The sequence below is a fragment of the Leptinotarsa decemlineata genome, unplaced genomic scaffold, assembly GCF_025532065.1.
Source record: "Leptinotarsa decemlineata unplaced genomic scaffold, Ldec_3_MD MMD2_P_RNA_scaffold_12, whole genome shotgun sequence".
NCBI classification, from domain to species: Eukaryota; Metazoa; Arthropoda; class Insecta; order Coleoptera; family Chrysomelidae; genus Leptinotarsa; species Leptinotarsa decemlineata.
The window spans coordinates 13,908,329-13,932,098 of record NW_027412526.1 but is presented as its reverse complement, the minus strand read 5'-3'; positions in this window follow the sequence as shown (position 1 = coordinate 13,932,098).

Genomic DNA, 23,770 nt, shown 5'->3' with positions numbered 1-23,770 from the left:
TACTATTCTACCAGTCTATTCGCCACCTAACAAGCATCTCAACTGTCCCTATACTTGATATCGACAGATTAAAAAAATCCATCGTTTACCCGATAATTCCTAGATATTTTGTTTTACATAAAATTTTATTTTCTGTTTTTTGGGTTGGAGTAGTATTTTCCTTGAATGACATGAAAATTACTTCAGCCTGCGAGCTTTCAGATGAACGAAACAAAAGGAATTGGTGGTAGTGATATGAACTTGAAGAGGTCGTATGACGGAAAGCAATTACAGCAATAACACCAAAGTTCAAGCCAGAGTCAGAGTTTTTTATTGAACACTCATTTTCAGTAACTTATTGTCAATTTTTGGCTATACAATGAAGAATTCTATTTTGAGCCATACCTCTTTCGCCGGATGAAGCAGAGTTCAGTTTTGTAGAATTGACTCCAGCCCATTTCCCTCAGAATCGCCATTCCAAATCACCCTCATACCTTAATCAAAAAGTAACTCATCAAAATTTATCTGAAATAACAGTTCCAATTTCAAATAATTTCCAGAGTATTTATAGACTTCGTAAAGTCAGTCGACTTCTTGGCTAACTGATTTACGGCAAACTTTGGACAGGTGAATTATTTCAAAGTTATATACTTCATGATGAAATTCCTGATGTTGACTGAAACTCCGAATGGAACTTGAGATATTGAATTTCAATCACACGTCGGAGTTATTTTCGGCGACTTATTGAAAAGTAATTTTCTGTGAGGTTTCGTCTGGCTGAAAATGAAGGACGGTCATAAAGTCGGGATGGAATTTGAATATCAGTCTCTTAAGCCGGTATGTGATGGAAACTGGTCTATATCTGATGGAACATATTCGAGTTAAAACTTCATTGTGAGTTTCCACTGTACAGTTTTCAAAACCGCAGAATGTGTTTTGGTATGCAATAGCTTCCTCAGGTATGTTCTTACTGACTAGATAAATCCTACCTGATGAATGATTTGAATAACACAACAATTTGATTCCTTGAACTACACCTCACAATTCAATCTTCACAAACATTATTTCAAAACTATCACATGTTTCGCTGATACAGTAGCCATTTCGTAGTCAATAACATACTGGAAGTTATTTCTTTAATACAGGGTGTTGGGATTTTGGAAACTATGAGAGACACGAAAATGGTTGAATTGGGGCTGACTAATAATATGCCGTTGACAAAGTTCTCAAATTCCGAGTATATCCGGAAAAACAGAAATTTCGGAAATGGGTTTTTATTTTTTCTGGCTTTATTTCTTGAAGGATTCGAAAATAAATTGCACTTCTACATTGCCACTTTTTTCCTGCTACATAATGGTGTTTTCAGATTTGATATCCGACGTTTCATCTTCTGGCCACCATCATCAACCATTTTTTCTTATATGAGCTACATTGGGTTCTTTCTATTTTGAATACAACCAGATTTTACCTTTTCAATGATGTATCATAAGTTATCATTCTTTTTCGGAAAATTGGAGATATTGAAAAAAATTCATTCTTATCATAATAGGCTTTGACTTTGATGTTTCTTAATTTGACTTTTAATATGTTACACTCAATGACATTTTGTTATTGTACAAGTGATTAAATTTTTGGCGAAAAATGAAGAATAAATGAGAATATATGAAGAGAAAAGAGATGATACAAATTTATTGTAAATACGATAGAAATAGATAGGACATAGGGAATTTATTTAAACTTGTTTCCCGAAAGACGACAACCATATCGAACTATGTTCAAGTTATTGGATCAAAATCTCACCGATTTTGGTTCGTTTGAAAAGCCAATGAAAAAATACGGAGACAGAATCAACAATTAAAATTTGATAAATGAGGTGTGTATGAGGTAAATTAGACATTGTGTCTTTTTCAATGAAAAAAGAACTTAGAAAAAATGACAATCATTAACTAAAATGTAAAGACAAAAGTAAATCACAGCAAATGCTCAAAATGCTGATCTTGTTCATGATAACTCAACTGTGCTATTTTTCGAATATTTTCCCTCCCCCTTAATCTTCCAAACTCTCTAACAATGCTGCGTTGAAGGTCCTCAATATTTTGATACTCCCTTTGACCATAAACCCTATTTTTCAGTGTAACCCATAAGAATGTATCCATAACTCTCAAGTCTGGAGACCTTGCTGGCCACTTCAGCGGCCCATCATTCCTTATCCATTTATCACCAAACCTTTCAGACAGGTAATTAGATACTTGTCTGGTAGTGTGCGGTGGAGCACCATCATGTTGAAACCAGATGTTGTTATAGTTAGCCAAAAGTAGATCATCCAAATAGTCTTCGAAAATCGAAAATCCGTCAAATAAAGGAGGACTCAAAATTCTATTTTTGTGAATTCTCGCCCACACGGTAATACTGAATCGCACTCGAGGTCGAATTTTTCGGAACTGCCTGCTCCAAATGTATTCGTTATTTCTGTTGAATATCCCACAATTTGTAAAAGTGCTTCCATCTGTCCAAATTACATTCTCCAGGAAAATCAGGCCTTCTTATTTGTCAATTACAAAATTCCAATCGCCTTTCGGGATCACCTGTATGCAATTTTTGGGATATGTGAGTTTTGTAACATTTCAAATCGCTTTTTTGAGATATTTTCAAGCACTTGTATGACAAATATTCATTTCGGAGGAAATTTGTCGTGTAGATTTCCCCGGGTTCATGGCCGTCTGCAAATTATCAATTTTCATTGAAGAGGACACAATATTCAACTTACCTTATACATACCTCATTTATCAAATTTTCTTTAGTTTCCTGGTACATTCTGTCTCCGTATTTTTTCCTCGGCTTTTCAAATGAACCAAACTCGGTGAGATTTTGATCCAATAATTTGAACATACTTCAATGTGGTTGTTGTCCTTCGGAATACAAGTTTGAATAATCTATAAAGCCAGAAAAAAATGAAGACCATTTTCCCAAATTCCTGTTTTTTCCGGATATACTCGGAATTTCAGAACTTTCGCAACGGCATATTATTTATTAGTCAGATAAATGCGCAATTTTGCCTCAATCTTAGTATCTCTCATAGTTTCCGAGATCCCAATGGTGAGGATCGAATTTGAAACATCTTGTATACGTAATCACCATTGAGGACTACCTACTCGAGTACTTACTCGATAATTATTACCTAAAGCATCTACTCAACTTTTATATATCTGGGGTTCATTCTCAATTATGATTATCTAGAGCATATTATCAATTCTACATTAATAATTATACGTCTACGAAGACTAGGATAACATCGGTTTCTGAAAAAACAAGTTCAATAATTTAAACTAAGTATTAAGTTTCCAGAACATGTTGAAGGAAGTGCATGTTCTAGAATCATACATACATACACATACTATCATGACAGTTCTCACTGGAACCTGTGACGTAAAATGAATCTATTGAAAATAGTTTCCTAACACCAGAACAAAAATTTTGGTCTCTCAACAACAAACAAAAATGTTGGATCTAATATGCGATATCACGAGACTTCCGTTTCAATAAAAAATTGTTAACGTAGATAGGCTACGACAAACATCATTTGTGTACATAGAAAAGTCGTTCTCATTTTGTAAACGTTTGTATTTCGGAATACAATATTTCTCACAAAGTTCCATTCATTAATAATGACAATTTTACAGTGTATAACTTCACTTATGCCGTATAATAATTTTTGAATCAAAAATAGTGGAAATTTAATTTTATATATATATATATATATATATATATATATATATATATATATATATATATATATATATATATATATATATAAATCCTTTATTTAGTCAAAGACTAATAAATTATACATATAAGTGAATAACAATTTTAAAGAAATCGATACAATCTAAAAATTATAGTTTTTTTTTTTTTTGTAACTTGTACAATGTCATTAAGCTGTAATATACTTATATTAAAAATAAATAATTACTAATTTACATCTCACCTCAAATATATTGTAAAAAAAATGTTACTACAATATAATTCCATCCGTTAATAGGTGCTTCTTGAGTTTGACTTTAAATATACTCAGACTTTCAGAATTTTTTACATAAACCGGAATATTGTTGTACATGGTTACACCTTTAACAAAAATAGAGTTTTGGCTATATGTTCTGCTAACCAGAGGAACACGAAGATTACCTCTACATCTAGTATCGTGCTGATGAACATCCTGATTGAGAACTAAGATATTCTGCAAGTATTTAGGTGCTATACCTCTTTTAATTTTATGAATGAATATAAGGGAGTGATATAATAGATAAGTCTTAACCGGTAACCAATGAAGAGTATCGAGCATAGAATTTATTGACGTGTCACGTGCACAACAAAGAATAATTCGCATAGCTCGATTTTGCAATTTTTGCAAACGGCTTAGCACATTTTGATTTACCAGATAAATCACTGTTGCACAGTAGTTGAAATGAGGAAGAATAAGTGTATTATAAATTATAAGTTTACTCCACTGAGTGAGATGCGGAGAACATCTCCTCAAATAATAAATTTTCATGGCAATTGTTCTTATAACATTTTCTGCATGGTCATTAAAATACAGTTGACGATCAACCAAAACCCCTAAATATTTAAATGTCTCAACCATTTCTATCTGGACACCATCGATTGAAAGTTTTGGCTCTGTTTTCATTACTTCCCTATACATTTTATCTCTACTGATTAACATCCATTTTGTTTTGTTTGTATTTATTTTCAATAAGTTTCCACAGCAATAATTTTGAATGGCTTCTAAACTTTCGTTGATTGCATTGAAGCATGTTGAATGATTATTCCCAGTGTAATAAATAACAGCGTCGTCAGCAAAGAGGTGTATACAACATTCTTTCACCACCTCAACCATATCATTTATATAAACTAGAAACAATAAAGGACCCAGAACACTACCTTGAGGCACTCCTATATTATTATCGAGTGTGCCAGATGTAACATGGTTGAGTCTTAATTTTTGCTTCCGGTTATTCAAATAGTTTGCAATCCATTGTAATGCTGCATCTACAATTCCAACTGACTCCAATTTCTTCAATAATCTGGTTCTGTCAATAGTTTCGAAAGCCCTTTGCAAATCCAGAAAAACGGTCACTGTTATTTGATTTTTTTCTAAAGTGTTCTTCCAATCGTGGAGCACACATTGCAGAGCAGTTTCACAACTGTGTTTATTACGAAACCCTGACTGAACACATGTAAGGGCCTTATTACCTTCCAAGTGATCCACAATTTGATTGTAGACCGCTTTTTCTAGTACTTTTCCTATAATTGGTATCATATTTATTGGTCTCAATTCACAAGCTTTATTCGTATTTGGGACTTTAGGAATTGGGATAATTGTTGCAATTTTCATTTCATCAGGCACTTTATGAGTTTCGAAAGAATAATTTATCATATTCAAAAGTGGTTTAGAGATGGTTGAGGAGCATTCTTTCAACAATTTTGTAGATATTTCATCTGTACTATTTTTATTTGTCATTGAAAATATTATTTCCTTGAGATTCACAATGGTAATCATCTTGAAATATCTCAATTTATGTGAAACAGGACTAACTATAAGAGGAATTTCGTCTTGAGGTATATTAATTGAATCAGTGATATCGTTAATACTTTTGACATAGTATTCATTAAGACTATTTGACATTTTGATATTATCATTTTCAATAATAACATCATCGAATTCAATACTTGCATATGTGCTAGAAACACTATTCTTTGGTATATATTTCTTCAAAGTCTGCCACATTTTAGTAGGATTACCGATATTACTATTTATTTTATTTTCTAAATATTTCTTTTTTTCTTGTCTTATAACCTTCACAGCAGTGTTTCGTTTTTGTCGGTAGGTTTCCCAGTTCTCTGCTATACGATTATTGACATATATCCGATAGCTTTCATCTCTCTCTGCAGTCGCATTTTTGACTATAATATTCCACCATTCTTGATAGTGAGGTAATATTTTTATCTGCCTCACAGGGGCAACTGTATCAACAGCTTCTAAAATTGTGGTAACCAAATACTTATATTTACGATTAATATCATAGGTTCTATAATCCCATTCTATGCTCTCTAGTCTTTCATTGATTGCATGATAATCCAAAGTGCTACCTCTACTCTCGATTAATTTTACTTTATTTTTTGAAACAACTTCATCGAGATTTACTTTTATATTTCTGTGGTTACCAATTCTAGGTAAATCCAGTACTTGTACATTGGTGTCACAATTTGACAACACTAAGTCAATTAAAGTACCCCCACTACTTGTTATGTTCGTATGCTCTTTAACTTTATTTTCAAAACCAATATCCTCTATCATAGCCATCAATCTCTGAGTGTACGTATTCGTACCATACCAATTAATATTGAAATCTCCAACAATAATAATCTTCATATTCTTGTCTGTTAAATTATCATCACACGATTTTTCGAAAAAGTCTAAAAATAATACACCACTGCTGTTTGGGGATCTATAAACTGAGACAACTAAGAAAGTAATTTTATGATACACAAATTTTACAGATATTAACCAGTAGGACTTTTCAAAACACGTTTTAGAAATAGTCAAGATTTGTAATTCATTTTTTGTATAAATGAGGGCACCACCAGTGTGTCTACTACTACTGTTCACTCTATGAACTACATAACCACTCAAATCAATTTCACTATTGTATATATCAGTTATGTTTTCCGCCATATGCACAACCCGAAAAAAGTAATGATTTCATGAAAAAAAAATTAATGAGTGATATAATCACCAGCCTCATATATGTTGTAGGTAGGGCGTTGATCTCTTCATGCATTTAACTAATTTGTACGGCATGACCAAATTAATTTCCCCAGTTGTTATGAAGAAAACAAATGGAAGCCGTACAGAAATTTATCACCTTTCCATATAGAGGTTAGGTTTAGATTGAGGTGCAAAGTGAGTGGGTCTATTCGACCCTCCACCGCAACCCGCAAGGGTTCATTGTGGCTCATACCTATTCTCACTCGGCCAAACAAACCCAGCTTCTTAACGAAGCCGATTAATTTGTATGGTGGGTGGTCTTTCGGGTCAGATGGTAAGAGTACGGCTCTGCCGAACTCTAAAGACCTGATTCGGTCCCCAGCGGGGCAGGTACAAAGTATATGCTCTGGTAATGAGGTAGTCGGATAATCAAGTTGCAATATTCCCACCTTAATACCCACGACAACCTTCCCATATGAGGGTTTTTGCACGTTAGCTACACCTGACGATGCCTTAGATTCAGCCGTGCAGGGATTTTTCGCCTCTGGTTTTGGCGAAACCTCACTTGAGCGCAAACCTGCTCATAGGGGGTTAGTCCCTCCACCTGAGACAGATTCTGCGTACGCTGCAACTCTCGCTCCTGAACTAAATTTACAGGGAGCTCAGTTGGAGTCGTAAACTTGACATCCATCTTCTCTGTAGACTCGCTCCTTTGAATTTTACGGAAAGATCAGTTGGAGTCGTAAATTCGACATTCACCTCCTCTGTAGACTCGCTTCTGATCTAAGTTTACAGGGAGGTCAGTTGGAGTCGTAAGCTCGACATCCATCTCCTCTATAGACTCAGCGTCCATAAAGGTCCCACGAGTAGCTAGGGAAAGAAGGTCAATCACGACAGAGCCCCGCATTACCGTGACAAGGCGATGCTACGACGAGAGGGCGTGCGGTATCTCGAAGTATCTCAGTGTGGTTCTTCCTCTCGGAACGGATACACACATCTTAGGATCAAGCTATCGTTGGGATGCTATTCAGTTAGGGAATAACAGAACCACAAGTGATTCTGTCATTCCCGTATCCAGCGGGGCTACGTGGAAGCACGCATCCGATGGTCGGTTTGCTCAACCCCACATCCCAAGCCAATGCACTCGCCAAAAACAGCATGCACAGTGGTTCAAGCAGTGAGAGATGAACAAGGACAGACAACCCGCCTATATAGAGGTTACTTTATTCCGAAACTAAAAACTTTTCTGTCCCACTTTAATCATACAGCGTTTGTTAGGAAAAATCCCAGTCTAAAGAGTATATGAATTTATGAATGCCGCAAAAGAGTTTTTAACGAATCAACCACCCTGACTTGTGTTTCCACTTTTTCAAGATTTTCATGCACCACTTTCAACTATGTCATTTTTTCAAAATCAATCTACTTCAATACTATGTAAATGATATATTTTTGAAAGGTATATGGAATAACCCTGTGAAAATTCATCATGGACTTGTGGTTTATTCTGATAATTGATTCTACAATTATATGTTAAATGTCCATTGAGAAACGTAAGGAACACTGTACGAATTCAAACGCCAGAAGAGATTTTTATTTTGCATTCAATCAATGTTTTTGTTGTATAATGAACCTAGTTGAAAATAAATATACAACTTCATAAACATCAGAAAGAAGTGGTTAGTAGTATGCAAAATCAGTACCTGCTTATATTTTCATCATTCTCTCAACCGGTCTACAAGGACTCACTTCAGTTATTTAGCACCGGGACTATTCAAGAGACATTTTGCCTCCAAGATTTTAATAAAAAGCGGACGACAATTTACGATTCGGAATATCGGGAGTGCTAGGTTCGGTGGATGTTATGAAACGAGCGGTTCCCACGAACGGTTCAAAATGAATTTCTGCTCGAATTCCTGTTTTATTTCTAATATTTGAAATAGTCGTATCAGAACTAGAGTTGATATTGAAGTTTTTACGTTCGAATCAAATATTTATTGAGTCTCATAGATATTTTTGAGATAATGTGTTTCTATGTGTTGTTGATGAGGAGCTGAAAAAAGTTAGACTACTAAATTATTTAGAATGTATTTTATACTAGCGAATTTTCCTAGCACACCCAATTATTGCAATTTTTGTAAAAATCTCTGATTTTTTCAATACTGAAATACAGCTCATGGATCTAGCTAAGAATGATAGATTTCTAACTTTCTTGAACGGTCGAATAATATTTTATTTCATCCATAGCAAACAAAACTACAAACATTTAAATATTTTCTCTCCATATTATGGATCAGAATGCACAAAATTGAATTGAAAATACTTCATAGTACATACTGCATAATATACACCAACAACACATAGAGACTGCGTTCCTGGATTTGTTGTCAATGGACTATTTCATCATCAATTTCAAAATCAGTTCATTCTATTCGGGAAAAAATCTTTATTGTGATTTGCGAAACCGATTTTTATGACAGACATATCATCGCATTTCTTGAAATGCGATGATAGAGAAAGTAAAGAGTTGAAGACTACGTCCAGAAAACGTTGAGAACGTTGGAGAAAACGTTTTGAGAGATTGCTGGATTGATTTTGTTTCTGGTTTCTATTGTGTTGGAGGCACATTATTCTCCAAAAATAATATGTGTTTATTTAAGCTTCTGTATAAATATCATCAGTTGATATGAAGAGTTTTTTTTTCTGAAATATTTTCCAGCAAATTGTGCTGTTCTACAACATGTTATCATCGCATGCCAGGAAAGTTAGAAGTGAATATAGGAATGACTTTTGTCAAATTTCTACCACGATTTTTATTCGTTACGACAGGTCTTGGTTTATTGAGTAGCTTATCAATAAAACAAGTATGAGAGTGTAAGTCTGTCAAGTATTTTCTGTAATGCAGTCAATAGTCCACAGTGTAAGAGACCCTTTTTCTTTTATGCTTACAAAAAATCTCTTTTGGAGCAACTGATTGAACGTTTTTTAAAATATTTTCGAGAAAATGGCTAAACATTTTTTATTTGGATGAACTACAAATTGATGATTATGAAGGACAATTTTACATGTAATAACAAGTGTTTTTAATTATTTGAAAGACATTTTTTGTGGAGAACTCAATACTTTCTACTGTTTTTATTTGGGCAAATAACCTTTCAAAATTTTTATAAATTAACAAGGCTGAATCATTAAGGAATCTGCTGAAGTGTAATGAAGGAAAAACTGAAAACTTCATCCTGAAAAGTTACTGCTCAATATTACCCACTGAAAACTTCAATTAGTCAGTAACTTGTATTCATGAATTTTGCCTATCATACTCAGCTTTCTTTAGTGGTCGACATTCTAGAAAATAGTCTTTTTTCGTTTTCAAAACCTGAAATTCACTCTAAAACTTTCGCCTCAAATTGTGATAGCTCTAATTCTCCTGACATACGTCAAAAGAATGGAATGTTCAGAGATCTACATAAATACATGTACTGAATTTTTTTCGAGAATTCAGTTGGGGTTCATATTTCCGTTTTTAACCTCTCTCTCCTCTTAGTCATGCCAACCAGGTACGATCCATTTTCACAAAGCTATTCGATATACACTTGTTACGTGCTTAAATAATACATGCGGATTCTTTGAGTTCTCAAATTTTCTCATGAGTTTCTTGGGTGATAATTTTTGTTTCAGTCCATTCTATAGAGTGATTACTATATAGTTTCAGAATATGCTTTGCTAGCCCCGATCCTGCCATATGCCTTTTTCTTGTATATTCACGATGTTCATTTTTTCTCATATCTTGAGGTTTCATCTATATAAGTTTTTCTACAGGAATAAGATATATTGTTTATACGTTATTCGTTATTTCAACCGTATTTTCGGGTTAAGTTTGTGTCAAAAGAGATCTCAATATGTTGTTCTTACATTATACCTATAACCAATGCGTCTCAATTTCTCAGACAACCCGGGAACTTAAGATATGACGTTAGTAAGGCATGTATTTTGTTGTTGGATTTGTGGTAATTGTGGGATCTGTATATGTTGTGTATTGGTTTCCCTAACTTCACTCAGAGCTCCTTCCACAATCTGTTCCGGATATGCGTTTTGCTCCGGATGATAGTTATTTCCTCTTTCATGATATGAACTAAATTGCAAACTGTCTTTGCCCTATCATACAAACATATAATTATACCTCTTTTGACGCTAGCGTGCACACTATATTTATAGTGGAGATATCTACTGGGTTATGGTCCCAGACAGCGAATACGTCATCAACATATCTCCACCATATCTTTGGACCATTTTGGTCAGATTTGGGAAAACAGTAGTTGAATTATTGTTTTAAAATTTCCAAATCTAACTTCATCAGTACAATTCAAACTAAAATCAAGTTTCCAAAAATTTGGTAATGGCTGAATCTTCCGTCCATTGTGCATTTCATGATGAGTGATAAAGTAATTATTGAAAATTGATATACCTTTCGTAAAGTGATTACTTCACTTCCGGATCAACTATTGAGGAATATTGAACCATTCATCATTGAAAGTAAATATATTTTATGGAATTACTAAGCTCCACATTGAAACCTGAATAATATTGATAAAAGGTTTCCTTCAACACTGTCAGCAGCCTCCATCTCAAAAATACTATGTTGTGCTTTTAACTGACCAGGCACTTTTGTCTGAGATTTCCATGATCAGATTGAAATCACTTGTCAAACATAATATATATGACACGAATTCCATGCATATTTCTGTAAGTGAATTGTTATAATTTTTAGTATATCATCCACTGTTCTTAGTTTGTCTTTTGAAATACAAATGAAATAATATTTAGAAGCCGGAAATTGTCAAAACGCACAATCATTACATGCCTCCAGACTCGACCACCTTGTTTTACACGGTGATAATATTTTGTGTGAATACATTTGGAACAATATTTGGAAGTTTTTGAGTCAACGAAACTCTTTTTCAATAAAATTACCAGGGAGTGATTTTCTCCAAATATAACATTGGCAGTGTCACTTGCAAATTCTATCCAGATTTCTATAGACAATTTTTTTGAGTTTTCATTTTATATATATCAAAAAGTATGATATATTTTCAGTAGCTAATGAAGTGACTAATTTCATTTCTGTTCGTCGAATATTTCTCATGTTTCCATAAGAAGTATTTTATCGAAATATGTATTTCTGCGACTGGGTTTCATGCTCCGATTCTTTCACTATATTTTTGCTTCTCTACTTGTTTGTGTTTCACTAGCTACGTCTGATTTTTCCAGTTCATTTATTCATATTTGCGATGAAGATGAACTAATATTATTGTTTTCACTATTTTGAGTATGGCTAAAAAGTTCCTGGAATACAGTTTTCAATTAGAGATCAATTAGGATAATCCCATACTCACAATTATTCGAAATTACAGCAATTACACCATTTTAAGATGAAAAAAAAACAATAATCATATTGAGTATACATTGTTTTTCTCTTGAGTATTTTATTTACTACCCATGTAATTTCCCATTGTGCTGTCGAGTTTCATCAAGCCTAGTAACTGGTATACGACACATCAAAGAACAGAAGAGGTTTTGGCCAATGTCTTCCGATTATTTGAATAAAAACTGTGAAGTCGAAGAATGTAAACTTTCACGACCGGAGATAACTGTATGAAGAGTATTTTCCGGGTTTTCTGGCCGTGGTCTGCAGGTGTTCATGCGACATTTCGTCTGCTGCTGCGGTATACATTTTCAGAAGAAATGTTAACAGTCGCAATACTTGAGCTAGTGCTCTGGGTCTTGTTCCTTTTGTATCCAACGCATCAACTGTTAATGCGCATTAACTGCGCAAATTTTGTTCATTTTGCGCTTTATTGGCAATACTGCATACTTCTCGTATCTTTGAGACCAGTTTCAGGAAGGATCAGTGCTCACGAATTGAACAAGATCTATTAGAAACTACGCAGGCATCGATCGAGCCCATGGCTGGGGCTGATCATCTGTTGAAGTAGAAGTTACTTACTATCATCAATGATTGTTCATTTGTTCTTATCCATTTTCAGTCCCACGAGATTCACAAAATAGTGTTTGTGCATTAAGCACGTATCCATTTGAAGGTGGTTGACAATGTTTCATGGTGAATTTCATCAGTTCGGACTTCCATTGTCAATATGATATAATATGCTTTGAAATCCGTAAAAGGAAAGACCACAAATTTTTTTTAAAGTGAATAGCTTGATATAACAATTATATTAAGCAAAAACCCTGGAATGAAATCACAATCAAAAATAAAAATAAGCGAAAAATTGAAAATTGAACAATTGAAATGAAATAAAAAGTAAATGAATTCAAACCAAGTTACTTCAACACAATCGTTTTCGGGTGATGACTGGTTATCACCCGTCATCAAGATTGTGGATACTAACAATAGAAACGTCGTGAAGTAACCTAATTTTTATTTCATTTCAGGGTTGTAATACCTGAAAATTTTTTCTTATTGCACATCTACAACAACAAACGAACCTACATTAAAAATTTCAGCATCCGAAAATATAGCGATACGGAGAAAAAGTAATGAAAAAGTAATTTTCATATGAAAACGCGTCTCTCTAATTTCTGGTGGCGACCCACCAGTTCAAATATTACGTCCCTTTTTTCCCGCGGCTGGCGCCCCATTTGTGATTTTTGAAAATATTTCCTAATTGCACATCAACATCATGAATAAAACCTACGTACAAAATTTCAGTCTCCAAAAATATAGTGGTACAGAAAAACAGAGATGAAAAGGTAACTTTTATAAGTAAACGCGGCCCTTTTATCCCCACTGGAAGCTCACCAATCGGAATATTTCAAAATCCTTTTTTAGTGCGCATTTAAGACATAAAATACACCTATATACTGAACTTCAGCTCCCTAGGACTCACCAGGACGGAGAAACAGAGATGAATGAGTGAGTGTTAAGTTACTGACTTTCGCATTTATAAGTATAGATCAGACAATGGAAGTCCGAACTGGTAAAATTCAAGCACGTATCCATTTTGAAAAGAGTGAAAGTAGAAACAAAGTGAAATAAAAATTTTCATAACATGTGTTTTCACCAAGTGGCTTGTTACTAGATAAGTTTTTTTGTTTTGAATACGTTTTTTCTGTTATTTTTGTTGGTTTGTGCTCTACATGTGAGAATGTTTTCTCATAAAAACAGAAAAACAACAAAAAACTATGTCTAGAACACAACATCAGGAGAGTACAAGAAGCGCGAATCAAAAAATAAAGCTAAGAAAGAAATGACTGAGTTATTACTGCAGTACTTGATTACTCTTGTTGTGGCTAGATGTTTATTTCAGCTCTAAGAATCCATCAATTTGTGCTTCTGAAGTCACAAAAGTTATTCTATCATCCAAGGACCTTCTAAGGACAAACCTTGGTTCAACAAAAATTGCGTGTAAGTTGTCGCCACCAAAAATCTCCTCTATCGGCCGTGGCGCAAAATCCCTGTGTCGAAACTAGTTTTGTTAATGCTCGCAACAGCTGCAAACTCAGGATAAATGAAAGCATATAACTTCACAATCAGAGAATTAGGAATAAACTGCTTGCCAGTCCCAACGGGTCTATATCCCTCTGGTTGGTAGCTAAAGCTGTTAATCAGAACTTTACAAAATCCACAATTCCATCACTAACACAAGCGGATGGTTCAATTGCAACAACAGGCATAGAAAAATCAAATCTACTAGCTGAACAATTTGCTTCCCACTCTACAGTCGATTTTCTGGAAAAGGCACTACTCACTATTCCCACACTAGAATCTACAATACCGGAAATTATCCTTCGACAGCGACAGTCTAGTCGGGCGAATTTAGAAACAGGTCAATATCAACAAGGCGTCTGCCCGTTATCGTACTTAAAAAGTACGCAAATGAACTCGCACCAGTATTTTGCAGACTTTTCAACCTGTCTTACAAGAAAGGGGTTTTTCCTTCTTGTTGGAAGCCTGCTCGCGTTCAGCCTATTCCCAAAAAGGGCAAGAAAAATCATCCAAATAACTATAGACCAGTCGCTCTGCTATCAGTGATATTAAAAATCATGGAGAAAGTCAACCTCAAATTACTAACTGATTTACGCAGTAACTTTTTGGGGTGAACTTTCCGGTTTGCCCTTTGCTTCACTTCAGCAGATTATCTATTGATTTAGCCTTCATTTTTACACATTGTGGAAGGTTATAAACCCAAAAAACAGTATAAAATATCTATTTCATCATAATGACAACTCATCCGATATTATTGTTATCATTATTATCCTTCCTCAACTGATTATCTGATGTGTAGGTAGGTTTGTTTCTCGATATTTCTGTTGTTTGTTCAGAGTATATTTTTCAGTTTTAGAAATTGATGTTATTAGTTTTTTTTGCAGTATAATGGGGGAGCTTTCTCTGCCCCAATTTATCATTGCAGATAATGAATTCTACCGTTTGTAATATAGATTGCAGAACCAATTTCAACTACTGAAAGTCTCTCAAATTGCAATTGTGCTTTTTATTGCAGAAATTTTTTCTAGGCTAACCGGCGTTTTCCATGTTTTGAAACTACGTTGCTATCATTACTACATTATTAATGAAGCTAGTTACTCCAAAAACTGCAAATTCAAACAATAAATACACTTCAAGTATGAAAACAAATAAACATTGATTCAAGCTTTTTTACAAGTCACAACTTTTGTAAATGTTGTTAGTTTAGCTCAGTTTAAGAAACAGTGCAATAAGAGAAATTATCAGTATTAACTGAAAGTGAATAACCGGCCTAGAAAGAAGTATTTTGACGAAACGATATTATTTCGGAAATAAATATTTTTGCACATATCTACCGTTGCAGGCCAGTATATGTATAAAATAATAATTGTTTTCCCAAAGGTATATATTAATGCATTTGGCACATTGTTGTGAATTCCTGCTATTCTATTTTCATATTCAATTTTTCATAATAATAAAGGTGGGCTGAAAAGTTCATAAGCTAACACACAGTTGGCAATACTAGCATCAAATCCTAACCCTAACCTTCAAAAGAACGTGTACAAATTTCACAGCTGTAGAACTATCGGCTTGATGAACGTTATTCTGACTTTGCACCAGCGAAATCAACCGTTGTGAAGTGGTTTGCTGAGTTTGAACGAGGTGAAATGAGCACTGAGGATGATGCACGCAGTGGACATCCCAAAGAGGCTAACAATATGGCTGAAGCTCTGGAGATGTCAAAGAAGCGTATTGGATATATCGTGCATGAATATTTGAGTATGCAAAAGATCTGTTCAAAGTGGGTGCCGCGCGAGCTCAAGATCGACCAAAAACAACAACAAATTATTGATTCTTAGCAGTGTTTGGAAATGTTCCACTGAAAAAATTGGATTCATGCGTCGATTCTTGATACCAAAATCAAAACGATCCTCATCTGAGTTGACTCATGTAGAGAACCGACTCCAAAGCGTGCAAAGACGCAACAGTCAGCTGGCAAAGTTATGGTATCAGGTTTTTAGGATGAGCATTGACTATTTTGAAAAGGGAAAACTATCAACAAAGACTAATATATAGCATTATTGGAGTGATTGAAAGATGAAATCGCAGAAAAACGTCCTCATTTGGAGAAAAAGAAAATGCTGTTTCATCAAGATAATGCACTGTGTCACAAATCAATGAAAACGATAACATAATTGAATGAATTGAGCTTCGAATTGCTTTTGTATCCACCGTTATCTCAAGATCTGGCCCCCAGCGACTTTTACCTGTTCTCAGACCTGAAGAGAATGTTCGATGGAAAGAAACTTAGCGCCGATGAAGAGATAATCGTCGAAACTGATGTTTATTTTGAGGGTAACGACAACCGTACTATGAAATGGGTATCGAAAAGGATATTGCTATAATCGTGATGTTCTTCTTGGAAAGTTAGTTACTAATTACTAAAATTATTATCTATAGTTAGCCACAGCTATTCCGTTTCTTCCCATAGCAAGTTGGATTGAAACTCTCTCACATATATCATCAAAATTCAAGTCTGGCTATTTTCATATAGTTTCAAATGAAATGAGGATATAATTTGTTTGTGAGAGAGAAGAATTGGGAAGTATTTTTCTGAACAAAATTCTCAACAGAAAACTCTTCGGGCAATATCCTGAAGAAATATAGAGTTTCCAGACTAATAAAAGCTTCTGGTATTCCTTTCATCAAATATTCGTGTTTTCCTTGAAAGCAATGCTTAATCTCTCAAAGTTACCCTTTCAATCCCATTCTCGCAATTTCTTAGTAGCTTTTTATAATCCCGGTTTTTCGCTGCATTTCTCACACTGCTAGAAATCCGACAGAGATTCCAATTTCCAACTTCATAATTGAGAGAAAATTCCCGTCTTACAACTTGGACTACTTTAATTTTTTTCGTGCGTTCTGCGAGATTTTATAGCGTAACCAAGGAGAAAAGTTGTTTATTATACAAATGGTGTGAAAACTTATCTCAGGTACAAGAGGCATACAAAGCCCAACCAACTTGAAACTTGAATATTCGATTTGGTTGATTATGAAAATGAATGTAATTATGTGATACGATATTAAAAACTCAAATGTGAAGTAATTCTATTTAGAAATCAATAATTGAGAAAATATATAAAGACACAGGTTATGGCTTCCTACTTTTTCATCTTCATACTGAAAAATGTGGGATTTTTTTTTTGTATCAGATGGAGTAGTAGAAAGCCAAAAACTTCCATTACTGACTTCAATCGATAATAAGAGTAGATTTACATCATTCGTAATATGAAGTCGTAATTTTATGGATGAATTGGGTACTTTGTCTGGTAATGTTATCTAGCTTAGTGTTGAAGAGGCAACAAGGCAAGTATCTTATTCCGAAAAATCGGATATCCGCTATTGAGAATGATAGTTCATAACCTGAGTGAAATTTCACTTCTTTTATGTACTATCTATATATTATGTAGCAATTCTGTGAATGGAATCTGATTCAATTCTATAACAAAAGTTTGAAGTACGTACTGAATAGGAATGGAGAAAAATTTCATTAGTTCGGACTTCCATTCGGGTGATCACCCGAAGACTATTGTGGATACTAACAATCGAAACGTTGTGAAGTAACTTGGCTTGGAATCTCTTAATTTTTATTGTTTATTTTCATTTTATTTTTGTTCAATTGTTCTATTTTATTTGTATTTTATTTTACTGTAATTTCATTTCAGGGGTTTTTTGCCTAATATAATTGTTATTTTCACATATAGTCAGTGGGCATACTTGAAGACTTGCAGGAATAACTTCTGTGAAGAATCCTGCACTGACACCTGTCGGATATAATCCAACGCCCTTCGTGGTATTAGCCAGGGGAGTAGTTGTTTTCTGATAGGTGTCAGTCCATTAACCTACTGTGTAGGGAGTTGAGACTGGCCTGAACGAATTGTTCTTAGATAATTTGTTATTTTCAGGTATTCTTTTTTAATTCGTGTTTTATTAGTTCTTTCAGGAATTTCAAATCATTTCATATAATATAAAATGATGGAAGTCCGTACTAATGAAATTCATCATGAAACATCAATCACCTTCAAATAAACCCTGAATTTGAAAATTTTTTTTTATATAATTCGATGTGCATATAGAAGTATTTGTGACGAAAGAATTTTTTTTCTTTCGAGTAATTCATTGTTGATACGACAGTAATTGTTTCTAGAGGGATTTATTCCAGTTCATGTCTGAAAGTTACTTCTATGCATGTTGTTCACATTTTTGTGAAGAGTTCATTTTGAAATCAATTGCTTTCTTCTCTTCTTTGGAAGATATCCACATGTTTGTTGTGTAAAAATAGAGAAGCAGATAGCCAAAGCCTTTCTCACCAAAAATTAATATCTCCTCGAAATATACGCCTTTCAATTCAAACGAGATACCTTGGCTGGAAGTAAATCATATGAGCGAACGAATGTTATTACGTACCGTCAACGATGACATGGCTAGATTCAAGTCATTCGTGACAAAGTCTTAATTTCATGAATAAATTGAATGCCTCATCTTGTAATGTTATCCATATTGGTGATCCAGAGGCAAAAAGATGAGTGTGTTATTCTGAAAATTCGAATTTCCGCCATAGAGGATGACTGCCTTGTAAGTGAAATTTCATCTACTATCTTTATTGTGTAGCAATTCTGGGAATGATATCTGAATCAATTCCATAAAGAATGTTTGGAGTACAACCTGAATAGGTATAATTCAATGTTCATACTTGTTGCGAAAGTAACTTTTCTTTATTTTTCCATAAAGTACACTTTACTATTTGATTTTCACAAACTCAATTTTCGAAGAATGTGCCACGACACAATATCTTGTTCGTAACTACGAAAAAGCTACTGTGATAGATGCTTGTCCTAGGTTTTATGAATGAAGAAAGCAGGAACAATGCAAATCTATGGAACGCCGTTTTACTTTTTATTGTCACAAATATTCATTCCTCAATTTATTCAACTAACAATGTATTTGTTTGAATTTAATTGATTCATGCATTTGTTCGACACATTAAAAACGATTGTTCCCAAAATTTGTTCTATTTTAAATGGCACTTGATTCAAAATTTTTCATGAATTAATTTGTTTGATGAAAAGTTGCGAACAGTTATAATATAGATTCATTGTTTGAAATTTTTGGAAGTAAATGTTTGTCATATATACTTTTTTGATAATTATAGTTACATGAATTAAAACAATTATTGATAATTTTAATTCGGCGCTAGCGTCGAACGGATTCTTGCAGAAGCTGAATTTTTAAATCTGGCAACATGATAGTTTAGTGATAGTAACACAATATTCCGTCCGACCGCAGCGCCGAATAAAAATTATCAACAATCAATTTAATTCATGTATCACCTAAAAGCAACAATCAAAACAATTCATTTTTACAAAATACCAATAGAAAGTAAAACGGCGTGCCACGCCTTTTTACTTTTTTTAATATTCCTTTGAAATGATCTGAATTATTTTGTTTGTTGAATTTCAGTGATACATGAATTAAATTGTTTGTTGATAATTTTTATTCGGCGCTGCATGACCAATGACATACATATTATATGCAGTTATGTAGTTCCGCAAAAATACCCCTGACGTCAGCGCATTGTATTGCATTGTATATGTTTCCTTCTTCCAAAAACCTATTTGCCTCTAGTATAGTTTGACGAATCCTACGCTTCACATTAAAACCACTCATGATAAATATAATATTGTAATGTTTTCACTATGAACAACCTGAACCATCAATTTCTGTTCAGTTAGGTAACCTATTTCTTGGTGTCAGTGTCAGTATTAGGCGTATTAGACTAATAACTATAAGCTGTGCTTACGTTACCTATGACGTCTAGACATCTTACGTTAGACACAGTCTACAATGTGTTTCTCAAAAGTCGCATAACATTTGCCATCTATACAATCAAACAAGATATACTAACCACAGAATAGTAACATTAACGAAAACTTGATGACATTTTACAGACACCAACCAAGAAAACTCTAAGAGGAACTAGTGTGACCAAAATCCGTTCGACCGCAGCGCCGAATAAAAATTATCAACAAACAATTTAATTCATGTATCACTGAAATGCAACAAACAAATTAATTCAATTCTTTCCAAAGGAATAATAATAAAAAGTAAAACGGCGTGGCACGCCGTTTTACTTTTTATTAATGTACCTTTGAAATGATCTGAATCATTTTGTTTGTTGAATTTCAGTGATACATGAATTAAATTGATTGTTGATTATTTTTATTCGGTGCCACGGTTGAACGGCGTGTTGTCGTACTATAAATGAACTAGCATGTTGCCATATGTAACAATTGAAGTTCTTGATAAATCCGCTCGATACCAGCGCCGAATAAAAATTATCAACAATCGTTTCAAATGTATCTTTCAAATACAAGAAACTTTTCAAATCATCAAAAAATTTAATTTTTTGTCAGAAATTAGCTTTTTAAAAAGACTGATGAAATAAAATGATACTTGCTTGAGAATGTTTTGCAGAAAAGTTGTAACCAAATTTTAAATTGAATGCATTAAAGTGAATGTTGCAAATATTGAACACTTTCAATAAAATTGAAATATAACAATCTTTATTATTCATAGAAAAATATTTATTATGGAAAGTTAATTTGCTATATTTTCAGACAAACGAAAGTCTACTTTTATTACCAACAATGTTTCATGGAAAAACTTTGACAGTCATTCAAATATATTCATTGAAATTTTATTCCCAAACTTACTTTTAGACAGTGAATTTAAAGTTTCATTGTAATTCAACAGTCATATAAATAACTAACATTTTATTGAAAGGTTAAAATTATATGCGGAATTGGAACGTTTGTTGAATTTACTCGAATAATACATTCCATTGATTGTTGAATTAAAATGTTGGTTTATTGCTGAGTTGAACTATATGTATATAGATTATTTTTCAGCATAATATATAATAAATTGGCGTTCCATTTTCCAATACTCTGAAACAATATTTTTCTTCGGAATCAATAAAAGCTTCAAGTTATTTCATCACTCTTTTTTATTCAGATAACAATTTTATTCATGTAACATTTTAAATCAAGTGTCATTTAAAATAGAACAAATTTTGCGAACAATCGTTTTTAATGTGTGGAACAAATGCATGAGTCAATTAAATTCAAACAAATAAATTGTTAGTTGAATAAATTGAGGAATGAATATTTGTGACAATAAAAAGTAAAACGGCGTTCCATACAAATCTGTATATTTACCTGAATGTTAACCCACTCAAAACTTTTGATGATTTCGAAAATTCAGGTCTGTGTTTTGATGAGATTGACAATCGTATGAATTATCTTCTGAAAACAGCTTATGGAAAACTGAGAATGTTTTATATGCACAATTATTTCTCAACGAATATATTCATCTCAGGTTGTGTGACTCTCCAATTTTGTCTGGCCCTGTACATTGCAACATTATTTTCTGACGAGAATCCCAATTGCCCGAAACCGCTCTGCAAGTGAGCCTGTTCAGTAATCGAAAATTGATTCTGGCAGTTGTAATGCCAACAGCATATGCCGGAAATACTTTAGTGAAGATTCCTGCAGTGACACTTGTTGGATATTATCCAACGACCTCCGTAGTATTAGGCAGGAAAGTAATTGTTTTCTGAAAGAAGTCAGTACCTTAACCCACAATGTAGGGAGTTGAGACTGGCCTGAACTAATTGTTCCTTCAGATGATTCGAAAGATATTTGTTGCATTTATGCTGCTAAGTATCCAATCTACGTCATGAAAAACAGTCCTAATGCTCCATCTAAACTTTTCAAATGATCTGATGTACATATTCACAAGGTTCTCTTGTAATTAATGTATTTCCTCACACTCTTCCAAAGGTAACTTTCATAATCAACCTTAAAAATCCTTACCGGATTCTTTTTTAATAGCTAGTTTCTCGTCAAATGCATTCCGGGATACTTTTAACTGCTTCAAGATTGAATAGTATAAATTAGAACAGTGAAGTTCGAGGTTTACTCAGTTAAACCTCAAAACGATGAACAGCCACAGTCCGTCGCGTATTTCTGATATGTACCTCTCTTGGTGGAATCAAATGTGTCAAGTCACTTAAACACACCCCGTGAAAGTATCTATAGAAGAGAGACGAATCTCCAACCTTTTTTCGATGTTCCAGGGGCAGAGCTCCATACATGAAAACAATACTCCAAAGAAGGTCTAATCTGTGCACTATAAAGCATCAAAAGTTGCTGAGGTGTGTACAGTTTTGTGGTTCCAGTGTTCCAGGCTTTTGAGGAGCAGCCTTTGCAATTCCAGCGACGTGATTGTGCCAAGATATATTGGTGTCTATTACAATCTTCAATGAACTTATTGAAGTAAAAAGCGGAATTGTTTGACCTGTCATTATTATATCCGGTTCGAAGACATTTAGACATGTATCTTCTTGGAGAAAGCCAATGCGTGGGTTTTTGTGGCATTGAATTGAAACTAGTTACTTTCATCCCAATTCGAAATCAATTCTGGATCCTCATTAAGATATGCAACCTTCCGCTGCCTACGTAGCCAATGTTCTGGAATCCAAATGGAATGACGAGACAAGTGTGCTGTCGTCAGCAAAGCAATATATTGAATTCTTGTTTTTTTCAATAAGTCGTTGATATACGATAGAAGGAGTATTGGAGGCAATATGGATCCCTGGGGAAACCACCGCTGATGGTGAAAGTATTCGGGAGATATCCATCGACAGCCACTTGCAGAGAATATTCTTTCAGGAAGTTGAAGAGCCATATACAAAAATGATCCGACAAGTCATAGTATCGAAGTTTGGCCAGCAAACCCTCATGCCACATACGGTCAAGGGTCTTAGAAATATCAAGAGCAACAGCTTTTGATTCTCCATGTTTTTCGATTGCGTTATTCAAAATATGGGTGACATACAATAGAAGGTCGCCTGTTAATCTTTGTTTCCAAAAGCTACATTGATGATCGCTCAAGATGTTGAAGCCTCCAAATCCTTTCAAGAATTTGCGGATATGGTGGTTTACGGCTTTCTCCATGATTTTTTATATCACTGATAGCAAAGCGACTGATCTATAGTGGGACGCAAATTGTTCAGCTGACACATTTGCTTCTTCTATGGCTGTTGTTGCGATTGAACCATCCGCTTGTATCAGTAGCGGAATTGTGGATTTTGTAAAGTTCTGATTAACAGCTTTAGCTACCGACCAGAAGGATCTATACCCGTTGGGATTGGCAAGCAGTTTATCCCTACATATCTGATTGTGAAGTTCTTTGCTTTCATGTATCCTAAGTTTGCAGCTGTTGCGAGCATTAACAAATGAAGTTCGGTTTTCGGCACTGGGATTTTTGCGCCAATGCCGGTTGGCGAGATTTTTTGAGGCGACAGCTTGCTCGCAATTTTTGTTGAACCAAGGTTTGCCGTTGAAAGTTATTCTATCATCCATGGATGGTAGAATGACTTTCATGACTCAAGAAACACATGTTGATGGATATTCAACGCTGAAACA